The 14,954-nt window shown below is 40.3% G+C and overlaps 1 long non-coding RNA gene and 1 pseudogene across 2 annotated transcripts in view; one reads left to right on the top strand and one right to left on the bottom strand.

Annotated features, from left to right (window-relative positions):
• Positions 1-14,954, bottom strand: part of LOC108587957 (uncharacterized) — a 73,769-nt gene that overhangs the window by 46,411 nt on the left and 12,404 nt on the right. The gene's annotated exons all lie outside the window — the stretch shown is intronic.
• On the top strand, positions 10,948-11,048 carry LOC118147120 (small nucleolar RNA U3; annotated as a pseudogene).

The following is a 14,954-nucleotide window of genomic DNA, read 5'->3' as shown; positions in this document are numbered from 1 at the left end:
TTTGAGTGCACTCCCGACAGAAGAGAACTTCTATTTGATTAGGTGTTGTGAGAACCAAATCAACTGCTCCCAACTTTTCATGTTTGTATCAGTTATTATCTATTACTGTGTAACGACGACTCCCAAATTTAGTCGCTTTAAACAACAACAATTTTATTTTGTTACGATTCTGTGGATCAGCAAGTTGGGCAGGGCTCTGCTTGGTGGTTTTGCTGGTCTCATCGGCAATTACTCATGAAGCCCCAGCTGTCTGGTGGTAGAACCAGGGCTGAATGGGCTTACATGGCCTCATTTACATATCTGGAGGTTGGTGTGGGCTGTCACCTGGAATCCCTTTCCTGTGGCCTCTAATCCTCAAGGAAGCTAGCCTGGGCTTCTTCACATGGCAGAAAGAGGATGGGTGTAAAAGCTACCTGTTCATGGCCAGGCACGGTGGTGCATACCTATAATCCCATCATTTTGGGAGGCTGAGGTAGGAGGATAACTTGAGGCCAGTCATCACAGCAAGATCCCATCTCTGCAAATAAAAAATTAAAAATTACCCAAGCATGGTGGCACACATTTTAGTCCCAGCTATTTGGGAGACTGAGGCAGGAGGATAGCTTCAGCCCTGGAGTTCGTGGTTACAGTTAGCTCTGATGGCACCACTGCACTCCAGCCTGGGTGACAGAGCAAGACCTTATTTCCATAAGGAACACACAAAAAAAGCTACCTGGCCTCTTATGTGCTAGGCAAATTACTCAGCTGGAGAAAATGGAATCTATCACTTCCACAACGTTCTATTGGTCAAACCAATCCCCAATTGTAGCCTAGATTTGAGGTGTGGTGAAAAAAGGGGGCTCTTGATGGAAGATACCGCAAAGACTTTGCAAATAACAGTGCAGTGTGGGAATCATTTTTGCAGCCAACTTTGCAAATAATGCACCATAACATCTGCCAAGAGGAAGAATTTTCTGCAAGTTAATGTCTGGTGCCAGGAGTCCTAGAACTAGGACTCATTTCTATCTCAACCTGTCCTCTGGTTTTGAACCTTCATGTTATGACACCAATTGAGATGCATGGTGGGTGGTAATAATTGCCCTACCATCTATTCTAACACCAGAATGGCCAAGAATAACTTCATTATCCATGAAAGTGACCGCAAATCACGTAAATACACCCCACCTAACCCAAAGAAGATGCATGTTTTTTTTAGATGGAGTCTCGCTTTGTCGCCCAGGCTGGAGTGTAGTGGCGCGATCTCGGCTCATTGCAACTTCCTCCTCTTGGGTTCAAGCGATTCTCGTCCCTCAGCCTCCTGAATGGCTGGGATTACAGGCACGCACCACCAGGCCCAGCTAATTTTTTGTATTTTTTTAGTAGCGACGAGGTTTCACCATGTTAGTCAGGCTGATCTCAAACTCCTGACCTTGTGATCCGCCTGCCTCGGCCTTCCAAAGTGCTGGGATTACAGGCATGAGCCACTGTGCCCTGCCAAGAAGATGCATTTCTTATCTAAGTTCCCTTCAGCTAGACCCCAAAAATGTTTGGCCACTCTCATGCCACCTAAACTGAAGGGACGTGTGACAGAGAGAATTCCAAGTGGATTGCAGCTAAAATACCTAACTTTTACAGTTTATTTTCAATGTGAACACATGACTGTGGCCTCACCTAGTGTCTTGAGACTGTCCTGGGCTTGTGAGGGGTGCTGAAGTTTAAGCCGTGTTAGCTTCGCAGTGAATCCACCTTTGCCTGGAATGAAATTCATCACTGCACCTCAGGGCGAGAATGACATTTGGGTTCTTCTATGTCCATGTACAAAGAAAACAGAAGCCTCTGAAAGAAAACATACCTCTGTCTGGGTGTTCTAGATGCTGTCAAACAGAGAAAAGGTTTTGTGGGGCAGAAAGTACCTCTCTAAACTTCCTCTTGTGGGGCATATTTACTTCTTGAAAGGCAAATCTATTTTCAGGGGTGTGAACAGAACCAAAGCCAACATAAACGGCTCCAACTGACTGAACTCAGGACAAACTGAATCCAAATATACAAATTTTTGTAGAGCCAGGAACTGTGGCAAAGGCTGATTTTCTTGCCCTTTCAAAAAATTTGTTTTGCTTTCTTTCCCATAATGTTTTCATTAACTGTGTTTTTCAATTTTAAAAAGCTCTGTAGACATAGCATACATGATTTTCAGTCAAAAAATTGTTATTTCAGTTATGCAAAAAGTGTCTTGTTTTCTTACAACTAAAACTAAATCTATCTCAAGGTCTCGTAGCTGCCCGATAACAAGCACACAAAAACATCCATAAAAGTGTCGTTACATTCAGTGACTTTGCAGTAAGTTTGGTTCCAACTCAATTGAATTCAAAGTTGTTGTTTTTTTTTTTTTCTCTCCTCACTCCTTGGTTAGCTCTGAGGTCAGAGCCCAATGAAGGTTGGGCTTATACATTTTTTTTTTTTTTTTTTTTTTTGAGACGGAGTCTTACTCTGTCACCAGGGTAGAGTGCAGTGGTGTTATCTTGGCTCACTGCAACCTCCACCTCCTGGGTTCAAGCAATTCCCCTGCCTCAGCCTTCCAAGTAGCGGGGCCTATAGTGGCCCACCACCCTGCCTGGTTAATTTTTTGTATTTTAGTAGAGATGAGGTTCCACCATGTTGGCCAGGATGGTCTCAATCTCCTGATCTTGTGATCTGCCCACCTCAGGCCTTCCAACGTGCTGGGATTACAGGCGTGAGCCATCATGCCCGACCACACTTTGTTTTGTTTTTTGTTTTTTTTGAGACAGAGTCTTACTCTTTCACCCAGACTGGAGGGCAGTGGAGTGATCTCAGGTCACTGCTGCCCAAGTTCAAGCAATTCTCTGCCTCAGCCTCCCCGAGTAGCTGGGATTACAGGCACCCACCACCATGCCCAACTAATTTTTGTAGTTTTAGAAGAGACAGTGTTTCACCATCTTGGCGAGGCTCGTCTTGAACTCCTAACCTCGTAATCCACCTGCCTTGGCCTCCCAAAGTTCTGGGATTATAGTCGTGATCCATTGCACCTGGCCTGTTTGGTTTATACTTTATGGGGTAACCAAATAGGACGCTGGACAAAGCACTCCTGTGCTTTCAGTCTCCAAACTGGGTGGTTGAAGTCCCATCAATTCTCAACTCCCCATGCAAGTCCCACTCTCAGGAACTTAGTTGGGCCAACACACAGGAGTGCACAGACTCCTTTCTCTAGGACCTCCTTTATTTGTTATTTATTATTTGAGACAGAGTATCCATCTGTCTCCCAGGCTGGAGTGCAGTGGGCTGAAGTAATCTTTCTGCCTCAATTTCCTGAATTGCTGGTACTACAGGCATGTGCCACCACACCTAGATAATTTTTCAAAAAGTTTTTGGAGAGACAGGGTCTTGCTATGGTATCCAGGCTGGTCTCAAACTCCTGATCTCAAGTGATCCTCCCACTTCGTCCTCTCTAAGTGCTAGGTGCTAGGATTACAGGTGTTAGCCACTACACCTGGCTATCTCTCTGGGACTTTCAAAAAATGTGTGCTCCAAGAAGCAGAATATGGCTGTGATGCAGGGGCCAGTCTGCTGTGCCTGAGAATGATGACACTAGCGTACTACGAACAATGTGTCAATGTGGATATAGAGTTTATTTAATTAGACATAATTCCTAACTGCAAAATTTTTAAAGCATTTTCAGTACTTAATTATGACTTGTTTTTATCCCCTTTTAATTATTTTTAGGAGATATTTAAAATCCATTGCCGTATTAAACCATTAAATCTTGCAAAAGCCTAAATGCATAGTCATTAAACCCCAGGGGCCTGTAAAAAAAACCATGTATCTTCTGAAAGTATGAAACCAGAACAATAAAATCCTCTTGCAATGTAAGCTGAGCAGAATCACCATTACATGAAGCCAAGTCATTATTAACTAATTCAAATCGGAGAACACTTTCAAGATTATTCCAAGAACAGCAACATGGCTGGAGTGAGTTTTTCATTTCTCTTCTGTGATATTCAACGCCTCCACTCTTCCTGCCTGCTCCGCTGCCTCTCCTTTCACCTGTTTGCATCCCACCCTCCAGGCTTCCCCAGGCGCTTGCGGTCTCTAGTGCTCTCTCCATCATCTCCGCTCCTTCTGGCCACTCAGCTTGCCAGGCTCAGCCCTTGGCTTCTCCTTGGTCTTCTAACCCCAACTTATGCCTCCTCTGAATACTTTTTTTTTTTTGAGATGGAGTTTTGCTCTTCTCACCCAGGCTGGTGTGCAATGGTGCGATCTCAGTTCACTGCTACCTCTGCCTTCTGGTTCAAATGATTCTCCTGCCTCAGCCTCCCAAGAAGGTGGGATTACAGGTGCCCACCACCACGCCTAGCTAATTTTTGCATTTTTAGTAGAGACGGAGTTTCACCTTGTTGGCCAGGCTGGCCTCGGCGGACTCCTGACCTCAGGTGATCCGCCCGCCTCAGCCTCTCCCTGCTGGGATTACGGGTGTGAGCCACTGCGCCCAGTCACCTCCTCTGAATCTTGGACTGTTCCCATCCCCAGCAGAGCGTCTCCCTTCTTTGGTCTGTTCCCATCACAACTTGGACATGCTTCTGTTATAGCATGTATTTAATATAACCCTGCACTAAAATACTTTGGTTAGATTTAGAGTAGGAAATCAGCAAGAGCAAGGACTTGGTCTTCATTTTCCTTTATTCCCCCAGTAGCATTCTTGTTTTGCATAGGACCTCACGCCTGGCCTCCTGTACAGCAAGGGCTTTGTAAATGCTTGTTGAATGAATAGAAGGAATGATGTGGTGTGAGCACACCTGGGTTCTGATTCTTTGGAGCCAGCTGGACATTTCCAGTGGAGCTAAATCTTTTTATTTTCTGTTTCCTACTCCTCACCTGCATGTTCTAGGTCATTTTTATTGCCTCATTTATTCATGAAAGTTATTATATTTGGCCAGAGTGCTGACTTGAATTTTCCTTCATGATTATGAAATAAATTGTTTGCAGGGAAGGTAGGTGATAGGTGTATGGAGCTTCATTATACTTTGTATATAATCAACCTATTTAAAGCATTATTATTACATACAGTTATAATGTTAGCAGAAATCAAAGAAAAGTTTAAAGCTTCATCCACATGCTGAACACCCAAACAAATCAATGTCTATTCGTCCCTGCTTTTTTTCAGTCCTTGCCTGTGTACATATACAATTTTTATATAGTTGCAAACATTTACATGGATTTTTTTAAGCATAGAAGCATCTTAACTCCCCTTCTTTCAGCTAAAATGCAATCACTTAAAAGTCCGGAAACCACCGAGATGCTGATGTCCATGGTAACAAAGATGATTATGATAATGATAACTATTGGTCCCCAGAACAAGCTGACACTCTCAGCAAGCTTGAAAACTTGCCTAGACTCTCAAAACTAGTAGGAAAATAATAGTAATATTTGCCGGACGTGGTGGCTCACACCTATAATCCCAGCACTTTGGGAGGCTGAGGTGGGTAGATCACCTGAGGTCAGTAGTTCAAGATCAGCCTGGCGAATATGGTGAAACCTTGTCTCTAACAAAAATACAAAAATTAGTCAGGTGTGGTGGTGCACACCTGCAGTCCCAGCTACTCGGGAGGCTGAGGCAGAAGAAATACTTGAACCCAGCAGGCGGAGGTTGTAGAGAGCTGAGACTGTACCACTGCACTCCAGCCTGGACAACAGAGTGAGATTCCATCTCAAAAACAAAGTAATATTAATAGTAATAACATCATTAATAAGTATTAATGATGTATTACCTATTACTTTACTATGTGCCAGGGTCCATGCTGAGCAATTGACCTGTTTCATCTCATTTAAACCTCAAAGCAATCTCAACTTATTATTATTCCTGTCCCCCAGAGGAGAAAACTGAGGTGTAGAGAGGATAAGTAACTGGCCCAAGATTGCACTGCTTGGCAGAACTAGGATTGATAAACTCAACCTTTTTTAAGTTTTGTTTTTAATTGACACATCATAATTGTACATATTTATGATGTGATGTTTTGATATATGTATATATTTTGTAATGATCAAATGAGGGTAATTAGCACGTCCATCACCTCAAACATTTATCATCTCTTTGTGATGAGGATATTAAAGATTCTCTTCTCTAGCTATTTTGAAATATACAAGACACCATGTTAACTTTAGTGACCCTACTGTGCAGTAAACACCAGAACGTATATCTCCTGCCCACTATAACTTGGAATATGGTCACCAACCTCTCCCCATTCTTCTTACTACCTTCCCCAGCCTCTGGGAACCACTATTCTCCTCTATACTTCTGTGAAATCAGCTTTTGTAGATCCATGTATCAGGTAGATCATGTGTTATTTGTTCTTCTGCACTTGGTTTATTTCACTTAACAATGGTCCTCTAGGTTCATCCACATTGTCACAGATGACAGGATTTCATTCTTTTTTATGGCTGAACTGGCTGAACAGTATTCCCTAGTGTGTGTATATACACAACACTTTTTTGTCCGTTCATCTATTGAAAGATACCTAAGTCAATTGGGAATTGTACTGCAATAAACTTGGGAGTGCAGATAATCTCTTTAGCATACTGATTTCATTTCCTTTGGATATATATCCAGAAGTGGGATTGCTGGATCATATGGTAGTTCTAGTTTTAATTTTTTGAGGAAACTTCTAATCAATAGTATATAAGAGTTTCCCTTTCTCCACATTCTCTCTAGAAATTGTTACTTTTTATCTTTTTGATAGCAGTCATTCCAATTGGAGTAAGGTAACATCTTATTGCAGCTTTTTTTTTTCTGAGACAGAGTCTTGCCTGGGTTCAAGTGATTCTCCTGTCCCACCCTCCCAAGTAGCTGGAGTTACAATCAAAGATGAGGTTTTGCCATGTTGGCCAGGCTGCTCTAGAACTCTTGACCTTGGATGAGGATCATCCTGCCTCAGCCTCCCAAATGTATTGCAGTTTTGCATTTATCCAATAAGTATATTAAGCATTTTTTTTTTTTTTGGAGACAGAGCCTTTCTCTGTTGCCAGGCACCAGGCTGGAGTGCAGTGGTGCAGTCTCGGCTCACTGCAACCTCCGCCTCCTGGGTTCAAGCAATTCTCCTGCCTCAGCCTCCCAAGTAGCTAGAACTACAGACTCGCACCACCATGCTCAGCTAATTTTTGTATTTTTTAGTAGAGATGGGGTTTCACCGTGTTGGCCCAGATGGTCTCTATCTCGTGACCTCATGATCCTCCTGCCTCAGCCTCCCAAAGTGCTGGGATTACAGGTGTGAGCCACTGCGCCTGGCCAAGAATTTTTAATATACCTGTTGGCCATTTGTATGTCTTTTGAGAAATGTCTATCCAGGTCTTTTGCACATTTTAAATCAGAATTTTTTTTATATTGATTTGTCTGAGTTCCATATATATTCTGGATATTAACCCTTTCTCGGAAGAATAGATTGCAGATATTTTCTTCCATTCTGTAGGTTGTCTCTTTGATCTGTTGAGTGTTTCTTTTGCCATGCAGAAACTTTTTAGTTTTGCTTTTGTTGTATGCGCTTTTGAGTCATAGCCAAAATCCTTGCCCAGACCAAAGTCATGAAATACCTTTAAGTTTTCTTCTAGTAGTTCATAGTTTTGGGTCTTACAATTGTCTCTATCCATTTTGAATTAGTTTTTGTATATGGTGAGAGATGGGGAAGTCTAGTTCTTTTCTTCTGCATGTGGATATTAAGTTTTACCATTTATTGAGGAGAATGTTCTTTCCCCACTAATGTTATTGGCACCTTTATTGGATATCGGTTGGGTATAGATGTGAGACTTAGGTTTTCTATTTTGTTCTACTGGTTGATGGGTCGGTTTTTATGCCAGTACCTGCTATTTTGGTTACTATAACTGTGTAGTTTATTTTTAAGTCAGGTATTATGATGCTTCCAGTTTGTTTGTCCAAGAAAGCTTTGGCTACTTGGGGTCTTTTGTGATTACATATAAATTTTAGAATTGCCTTTTAAAAAATTACTGTGAGGAATGTCATTGGTGTTTTGATAGGGATTCCATTGAGTTTATAAATTTCTTTGGGTAGTATGAATGTTTTAAAAATATTCATTTTTATAATCCATAAACAGGCTATCATTCAATTTATTTGTACCCTCTTCAATTTCTTTCATTAATGTTTTATAGTTTTTATTATAAAGCTCTTTCGGATCCTTGGTCAAATTTATTCCTAGGAATTTTATTTATTTATTTGTAGCTACTGTAAATGGAATTGTTTTCTTGATTTCTTATTCAGACAGTTTGCTGTTGGCACATAGAAACACTACTGATGGCCTGAAATCCCAGCACTTTGGGACACCAAGGTGGGCGGATTACGAGGTCAGGAGATCGAGACCATCCTAACATGATGAAACCCTGTCTATACAGAAAATACAAAACATTAGTTGGGTGTAGTGGCACAAACCTGTAGTCCCAGCTACTCGGGAGGCTGAGGCAGGAGAATCACTTGAACCCGGGAGGTGGAGATTGCAGTGAGCACAGATCACACCACTGCACTCCAGCCTGGGCAACAGAGCAAGACTCTTTTTCAAAAAAAAAAAAAAAAAAAAAAAAAAAAAGGCCAAGCGTGGTGGCTTACACCTGTAGTCCCAGCATTTTGGGAGGCTGAGGCAGGTGGATCATGAGTTTAGGAGATAGAGACCATCTTGGCCAACATGGTGAAACCCCATCTCTACTAAAATATAAAAAATTAGCCAGGTGTGGTGGTGTGTGACTGTAGTCCCAGCTACTTGGGAGGCTGAGGCAGGGGAGTTGTTTGAACTCAGGAGGTAAAGGTTGTAGTGAGCCAAGATGGCACCACTGTACTCCAGTCTGGCGACAGAGCAAGGCTCCATCTGAAAAAAAAAACAAAAAACCAGCATTACTGCTTTTCTGATGTGGATTTTGTATTTTGTGTTCTGCAATTTTACTGAATTTGTTCATTAGTCCTATTAGTTTTTTTGGTGGAGTCTCTAGGGGGTTTTCTGTTTATAAGATCATGTCATCTGCAAACAGGGCCAACTTGACTTTCTCATTTCCAATTTGAATGCCTTTTATTTCTTTCTCTTGACTGCTAGCTCTGGCTAAGAATTCCCACATAATGTTCAATAGAAATGTTCTATAGAAATGCTGACAGTGAGCATCCTTGTGGAGTTCTAGACCTTAGAGGAAAGGCCTTCAACTTTTTCAGACTGAGTGTGATGTTAGCTGTGGATTTATCATGTATGGCCTTTGTTGTGTTGAGGCACATTCCTTCCATACCTAGTTTGTTGAAGGTTTTATCATGAAGGCATGTTGAATGTTTTCAAAAAATTTTTCTGTGACTGTTGAAAGAATCATAGGGCTTTGTTCTTCATTCTGTTAATGTGATATATCACATTTATCAGTTTACGTCTGTTGAATCATCTTTGCATCCCTGAGATAAATCCCACTAGATCATAACCAAGAATCTTTTTAATGAGTTGTGGATTTTTGTTTCCTAGTATTTGGTTGAGGATAGTTGCATCTATGTTCTTCAAGAATGTTGGCCTGCAGTTTTCTTTTTTGTGTGTATCTTTGTCTGGTTTTGGTATCAGGGTAATGCTGGCCTCACAGAATGAGTTTGAAAGAATTCCTTCTCTTTCAGGTTTTTTTTTTAATAATTTGAGAAGAATTGGTATTAGTTCTTCTCTAAATGTATGATAGAATTCAGTGGTAAAGCAATCCAAGCCTGCACTTTTCTTTGATGGGAGACTTAACCATTACTTTAACCTTGTTACTCATGATTGGTCTGTTCAGGAGGTAAAGGTTACAGTGAGCAGAGATGGTGCCACTGTACTCCAGTCTGGCAACAGAGCAAGTCTCCATCTAAAAACAAAACAAAACAAAAAAGCAAAACAGTATGTCTTCATAATTCAGTCTTGCTAGGTTGCATGTGTCCAGAAATTTATCCATTTCTTCTAGACTTTCCAATTTGTTGGCATATGTTTGTTTGTAATAGTATCATAGGATGCTTCATATTTCTGAGGTATGAGTTATAACGTCTTCTTTTTTGTCCCTGGTTCTGCTTATTTGAGTCATGTCCCTTTTTCTCCCTAGTCTAGCTAAAGTTTTGTCAGTTTTCTTTACCATTTCAAAATTATTTGTTTTGTTGATCTTTGCATTTTTTAGTCTCCAACTTATTTCTGCTCACATCATTATTATTTTTTCCCTCTACTAATTTTAGGTTTAGTTTGTTCTTGTTTTTCTAGCTCCTTGAGGTACAGCATTAGGTTGTTTCATTGTGATCTTTCTACTTTTTTGACATAGGTGTTTATTGATATAAACTTCCCTCTTAGAATTGCTTTTGCTGTATCCCATCAGTTTTGGCATATTGTGTTTTCATTTTCATTTTGTAATATTGGGGTTCAGGGTGCTCTCAGCTCCCCTGAGAGGACATTTCTCCAGGTCTTGGTCTCCTGCCCTCTCAAGAATGAGAGAGGGGAACATAGCGCAGTGTGCAGTAAATGCCGGACCTAAAAGTGTTTGTAGAAAGTGATTTATTTAGAGAAAGAATCCGGAGAAGGAGAGAGAAAGAAACAGCTAACTCTCACACTGAGTGAGAGAATCCAGAAAGATGGAATCCAGGAGTGGAAAGCAGCTTCCACACTGAGTGGAAGGGAACAGAGAGAGAGATGGAGTTTAGGAGGGGAAGGCAGGCTTCCACGAGAGAGTGTGGAAGGTGACTCCAGAGGGGAAATCCAGGAGAGTGAAAGATGGCTTCCACAAAGGTAGTGTTCATGGAAGGGGACCCAAACATGCAGTCTGAAGGGGTGTGGAAGAAGGGGACTTTTAACCTGGGAGGAACTCCCACCTTCTCTAAGACCCTGGGCCAATGAAAGGAGTTCCTCAGAACTTCCGCTGGAGTGACTGACTGTTTCTTCCCGTGCCCGAGACATTAAAACATAAACCGTTAAATCTCCCGGATGGAAGACTATACTTTCAGGGATCATTTCTATAGTGTGTTACTAGAGAAGTTTCTCTGAATGTGTAGAGAAAAAAAAAAAAAAATCTCCTGGATGGAGAGAGATTGGAGCGGGGCATGGCGCTAGGAAGTTCTTGACTTTAAAACTACGCCCCTTTGTGGACCTGGAAAGAGAACACATTCCCTCAATTTGTTTCAAGAAATTTTTAAAAATTTTAAATTTTTCTTTTCAATTTATTCATTGACCCATTGGTTGTTCAGAAGCATTGTATTTAATTTCCATGTATTTGAACAGTTTACAAAATTCTCCATTATTAATTTCTAGTTTTTTTTTTCTTGAGACTGAGTCTTGCTCTGTCACCAGGCTGGAGTGCAGTGGCGCAATCTCGGCTCACTGCAACCTCCACCTCCCGGTTTCAAGTGATACTCCTGCCTCAGCCTCCCGAGTAGCTGGACTACAGGCATGTAGTCCCATGCCCAGCTAATTTTGTATTTTGTATTTTTAGCAGAGATGGGATTTCACCATGATGACCAGGATGGTCTTAATCTCTTTATCTTAAGATTGTCCATCTTGGCCTCCCAAAGTGGTGGGATTACAGGTGTGAGCCACCGCACCTGGTCTAATTTCTAGTTTTAGTCACTGTAATCAGAAAATATACTCGATATAATTTTCATTTAAAAAAATTTTTTTGACATGTTTTGTGGTATAACATATGATGTATCCTGGAGAATGCTCCATATGCTGTTAAGAAGAACGTGTAGTTTACAACTGTTGGATGGAATGTTCTGTAAATACCTGTTAGGTTCATTTGATGAAGAATGCAGTCACTTTTCTTTCTGAATGATCTGTCCATTCCTGCATCAGGGATGTGCAAGTCCTTTGCTATTATTGTATCATATTCTACTTTTCCATTAGATCTATTATTATTTGCTTTGCATGTTTAGGTACTCCAATGTTGGGTGCATTTGTATGTTTTTAATTGTTACTCTCTTCTTGGGTATTGACCCTTTTATCATTATACAATGTCTTTCTTTGTCTCTTTTTGAAGTTTTTGGCCTAAAGTCTATTTTACCTGATGTAAGTATAAATACTTCTGCCCTTTTTTGGTTCCCATTTGCATGGAGTATCTTTTCCATCCTTCATTTTCAGTTTATGCATGTCCTTACAAGTGAAGTGAGTTTCTTGTTAGGAACATATAGTTGACTCTTGTTTTCTTTATCCATTCAACCACTCTATGTCTTTTAATTGGAAAAAACTAATCCATTTACATTAAAAGTAAGTATTGACAGCTTAAGGCTTACTACTGCCATTTTGTTATTTGATTTTAGTTGTTTTACAGACATTTCATCCTTTCTTCTTCTCTTACTGTCTTCCTTTGTGGTTAAATTATTTTCCCTAGTAGTGTGTTTTGATGCTTGCCTTTTATTTTTAGTGTATCTATTATAGATTTTTCCTTTGTGATTATCATGAGCTTTACAATAAACATCCTATAATTATAACACATTATTTTAAACTGATAAAAACTTAACTTTGATCTCAAAGAAAAGAAATAAAAAGCAAACCATCTACATTAACTTGATTTCCCTCTGCACTTTGAATTTTGCTGTCACATTTTATCTTTTAATTTTGTCTATCTTTTAATAATTTATTATAATTTTTAAACGTTTTGTCTTTTAGTCTTCATACTGAAGAGTTAAATGGTTTACACACCATGATTACAATATTGGAGTATTCTGAATTTGCATCTTTACTTCTAACAGTGAGTTTTATAGGTCAGATGTATTGTTGTTACACATTAGCATCCTTTTCTTCAGTTTGAAGAACTTCCCATAGCATTTCTTATAAGACAGGTCAGGTGGTGAATTTCCTCAGCTTTTTGTTTGGGTAGGCCTTTATTTCTTCTTTAATTCTAAAGGATAGCCTTGGTTGGTACACTATTCTTGGCTGAATGTTTTTTTTCCCTTTAGCTCTCTATATTATCCTGCCCCCTTCTTGCCTGCAAGATGTCTGCTGGGAAGTCTACTGCCAGGCATATTGGAATTAACTCGTTTACTAATTTATTGTTATCTCTTGCTGGTTTCAGAATTCTCTCTGTCTTTGACCCTTGAGTGTTTGATGATATGTCTTGGGTTGAATTTGATTGGTAACTTTATCATTTCTTTTCTTTTTAGAGATGGAGTTTTGCTCTTATTGCCCAGGCTGGAGTGCAATAGCTCAGTCTTGACTCACTACAACCTCTGCCTCCTGAGTTCAAGTGATTCTCCTGCCTCAACCTCCTGAGTAGCTGGGATTATAAGCACCCATCGCCACGCTCAGGTAATTTTTTTTGTTTTTTAGTAGAGACAGTGTTTTACCATGTTGGCCAGGCTTGTCTCAAACTCTTGATCTCAGGTGATCTACCTGCCTCGGCCTCCAAAATTGCTGGGATTACGTGCATGAGCCACCACACCTGGCCTGATCGGTGACTTTTCTACATGGGTATTTATAACTTTCTTCAGGTTTAAAAAGTTTTTTTTAAGTTATTTCTTTGAATAAGCATCCTACCCTTTTGTCTTCTCTGCTTCTTCTTTAACTCCAAGAAGAACTTGATTTTTTTAATGCAATTCCACAGATTATATAAGCATAAGTTTTCCCTTTTCATTCCTTTTTCTTCTTTCTATTATGACTGTATATTTTTAAATAGCCTGTCTTCAAGCTCAGTGATTATTTCTTCTACTTTATCACTGCTACTGCTCTCTGTTGGCTTCCCCACTTCTTGCATTGTAATTTTTTAGCTCCAGAATTTTTGGGTTTCTTTTATTATTTCAGTTTATCTGTTAAATTTATCTGACACATTTCTGAATTGTTTTTCTGTGTTTTCCTGAAGTTAATGAGTTTCTTAACATGGCTATTTTGAATTTCTTGCCTGACAGATCAAACATCTCCATCTCTTTATATTCTCTCACTGCTGCCTTGTTTTGTCCATTAGGTGAGTTTATAATTCCCTGACTGTTCTTGATAATAGTAGAAGTACATTGATGTCTGTGCATTCAAGAGTTAGGTATTTATTCAGGTCTTTGCAGTCTGGCTTTATTTATGGCCATCCTTCTTTAGTGGGGCTGTCTAGAAGCTAAGCTGACTATTGTCAGAGCCTATAATTCCTGCAGCCATTTAAGCACTAGAGGGAGCCACAAGCCCAGGCTTACTGCAGGCCTCAAAAAGACTCCAAGGTTGGTTTTCGCAGTGTCCCGGCTTGGACGGACCTGGGGAAGACTTAAGGAGGGTAACCAGCCTGTATGGGAAAGCTGGTCAGGTATCCAGGTGTAGAAGCCTGTCTGTTCCATTGGCCCAGGCAGGAGCAAACTTCCTGGCAGATCCCTGGACAAGTGGGACAATTCCTTGACTGCTGTGACAGGGGCTGGAGCTGAGAAAAGGCCCCCTCAGAGTTTGCTGTTGGACAGTGGTGGGCAAGCCTGTCCCACTGGTGCAGATAGATAGATATGTATGCTGCCAACATTTTTCCACATGCACAGGGGAGTTCCTGACTGCAGTGAGAGGGGCTGGAGCCAAGACTTGTCTCCCTCAGAATCCACTGTGAGAAAGAAGCTGGAAAACGTGCACCAGTGGCTTAGATGCATGTGGAAAAAGTGCAACTTTAACCAAGGATTTTAAACTGAATTTGGAATTCCTCTGACTCTAGGGTTCAACTGTTTTTAACTTTTTCTCACCAATTCAATGAAGAGGGAACATTTATTTTTGTTAACATAGTCTAGACCAAATCTGAAATTAAAACAGTGATAAGTAGTTTGGGGAGTTTTAAATAAGATTCAAATGTATAATTTATTAAACAGATAAGTTCTATACATACTATGCATATTTTAAACTTTCTATCAGAAACGCCTAGATCTTAGATATTTCACTTGACTGAACTTAGTGTATCTTCTTTGTTTTTTTTTTTTTTAGCCATTTATCAATTTATTATCCTGAAATGTCACAATAATTTAAAACTTCTTAAAAGGAGGCGATCTTTAA

This window comes from Callithrix jacchus, chromosome 13 (assembly GCF_049354715.1).
Source record: "Callithrix jacchus isolate 240 chromosome 13, calJac240_pri, whole genome shotgun sequence".
Classification (NCBI taxonomy): Eukaryota; Metazoa; Chordata; class Mammalia; order Primates; family Cebidae; genus Callithrix; species Callithrix jacchus.
The sequence above is the reverse complement of the archived record's forward strand: the minus strand, read 5'-3'. Positions and strand labels throughout refer to the sequence as shown.